The 2,986-nt window shown below is 39.0% G+C and overlaps 1 protein-coding gene across 1 annotated transcript in view; it reads right to left on the reverse strand.

The window, feature by feature from the left end:
• Positions 1-656, reverse strand: part of LOC101854073 — a gene marked incomplete in the record, with an annotated part of 7,363 nt that extends 6,707 nt beyond the window's left edge. Inside the window, 1 exon segment of the mRNA XM_005094307.2 lies at positions 494-656.
• Between the last annotated feature and the right edge of the window lie 2,330 nt (positions 657-2,986).

The raw sequence follows: 2,986 nt of genomic DNA on the forward strand, positions 1-2,986 counted from the left end.
TCAGCACGAGACAATAACTTTATGCACATTTATTTTTAAATCCATTTAAAGGAGAATAAGAAAAGAAACAGACCTTGTGGTATATTTTAAAAACTCGAAATTATTAGGGGTAAAAAAAAAGGGGGGGAGGGTATAAGGACTTCATAAAATTCATTTTCCCATTTTAGTGTGTTATTTAATGAACAACAATACCTCTTGTGCGAATTTATTTGTCTTTCTTTTTATTAAAGAAAAGAAGAAAGAAATACAGTACACCGGAGAAAGACAGACAGGGATTATAAAGAATTAAAAGAATCGCTATCTTTGTTCATGTTTCAAGCAGGTTGAGAAATTTCCGTAACTGAAAAAAATGGAGAGTATAAACTAGATCTAGCCTATTTTACTTTTAAAATAAGATCAGAAGCTCGTATCACCCCACCATCTGTTTCTAAAGATTACACGCGTCTTATTTCACGGATTCTAGAAATTCTAGATAATTAAGAACTTTCTTACCTGAAGGAACAAACCAGTACTGTTCAAGTTTTATAAATGAGTATTTCTGGCGTTGGCACTGATTTCACAAAGAACCGTTTCGAGCTTATTTTAGAAGCTCTCACCCCATTCCGAGGAAATATAAACCCTCTCCCCCAAAAGCTCAACAAACACGAAGGGTTTGCGCTGCTAAAACGTTCTGCGAGTGGTCACTGTTGACATCGTGCACCGGGATCGGGGAAGGTAAAGTGAAGTGGGCGGGGCTAATGGTATGGTTCGACCACAGAGTTACGAAAAGGACATAATATAATATATTATAGTGCCACAAGTGGTTGATTTTTTGTTTAGGCAGTACACTATCAAGTAAATAGAGGACAGAAACAAGGCTGGTCAGCGTTGACAGTTGACAGTGCTATAGAATACTGAACGCTGCATCTGAAATAATAAACACTTCCTCATTTCTGTCAAACAAAAGAGGTGACAGCGCTATAAAATCTCAAATATGGCCCACTACTAACCTCCACTTCACAGAAATAAATCCAGCAACAATTTTCTGATGGTCATACCAGAAAAAGCTAATTTCAAGTGCGGTATGGTTTTTCTTTTCTCTTCATTTCATTTCTGCGATCCTTTTGTACTTTTCTGTTCTTGGGAGGAAAAGTTTTACCGTAAAGACTCGCTGTGAACTACAACGACAACGAGGACACCAGCGAAGGCACCAACAGTGGTGACAACAGCAGTATCAGCAGCAGCAACACAGCAACAGCAAAGTCTCAAAGAGGCAACGCATTTGCCGCCATTGCCCCATTTGTCACATCCTCCAGCTCTCTCGCGCTTGACCGAAAGTCAATAGGTAGATCCGGCTGACAAAAGAGAAAGCATTAGGTTTGTCGCTTCGCAGATCGCCAATTGTTTACTGGTTTTTCGGTAGGAAATGCTTTGTGCGGTGCGGTGGGGTGAGATATTGGGAGTCTTTGGTAGGCGAGGGGGTGGGGGCAACTGGGTGTCACGGTTGCTAGAGCATGTTGTCCCAACTCCAGCCACACAATACGATATCCTTCGGTATAAAAGTGGTTCTTTGAAACTTGAGGCAGAATACGTTTTTTTTTCTTGCTAATCTCTAAGATCACGATACAAATGGCTAGCGTACGAAAAACCGAAGTCCATTCTGTCTCCAAATTGAAAGCAACATTATATACCACATGCTGACAGAAGGCATTCGCCTGCCCATTAAATTCATTTTCATTTTGGACATTTAGACATTCTAACTACCAAAGACTAGATCAAGCAAACAATTCAATGTATTACTGAATGTTCTTTCTTTTTCAATACACAAGTACTTGGTTGCTTTATCTGTGCTCCGATTTGGTGTCGTATATTTCTAAGTTTCAAAGAAAATGTGCCAACAAGGAAGAGAATGATATGATTTTTTTTAAATCAGAAACAAAAAAACAAAACAAAAACAATGGGAAACAGGAAAATTATCTGGAAATAGAGGATATAATGCCAACTTGTTTAAACTTGTTTCAATAAATGTTCATGTTAGTTCATTTCTTCGATTGGTACCCCCCAGGGCAGTGCCACTGACTGTAGTGTCTTTAGGCCATTCCCAAAGGGAGGGACATTTCTCGTTCAAGCACAGTAGAATTGTAAATGGGCTGATTTATTATGTCACGCTCATAACTGAGTCTGATCTGCAACAGGGAACTGCTGCTTTTTCTTTCCTAATCCTTACTATTGTCATTCTCCTCTACTTTTTTTTTTATGTTTGTCACTCTTGTGACCCGCTATTTTCGGTTTTCCTCGATAGTTGAAGCAGACTTTGTGCTGTTGAAGCTATAGAGGTGAGCAGACTAAGTCTGATTCCCTGTAAGGACTTCTCTGTTGACACCCACCCCTTGGCGCTCATATGACCGTATGCAGTTGCGAGCGCCGAAAAACCCTCTACAAAAACAAAAAATTCGACTGGTGCCTACACTAGACCCTATCAGGACAGGACAAAACCCTAATTCGTTACGCCTCGCATAGAATGACCAAAATTTGGAAATGTGTCTTCAATTTAGCCCCTTACCTTCCAACATTTATTTTGATGAAGATTTGCCGAAATAATGCATTTGGAATGGGGGGGTGGGGGCGTGGTGCTCTTACTAAATGATGTCAATGTTTGTGTTTGTTGCCCTATCTGTATGCTTTCAGAACTTCTGAACCGTGGGAAGAATGTGGCAAGTAACATTTGTAATAGTTTTCACGGTCAGTACGACTGCGTTCAGGAAAAAAAGATTACCTTTTTTTAAAAAAGAAGGTACACGTTATTAGGCAAGACGATAGTTCTGTCCATGTTTGTTTTGTAAGGTTCAAAGAGTTTAAACTTGTAGGAACTTCTACGGTATTTTTTTTTTTACCTTTGGTTTTTTAAAAGTTTTTGCAGTTCTTTTTCTTCTCTGATTTTTTATTTCTTTTCTTGTCGTGTTTAATAGTGATGGCAATCCATACGTTCTTAGCTAAATAGTGATGG

Source organism: Aplysia californica, unplaced genomic scaffold, assembly GCF_000002075.1.
Source record: "Aplysia californica isolate F4 #8 unplaced genomic scaffold, AplCal3.0 scaffold00079, whole genome shotgun sequence".
NCBI classification, from domain to species: Eukaryota; Metazoa; Mollusca; class Gastropoda; order Aplysiida; family Aplysiidae; genus Aplysia; species Aplysia californica.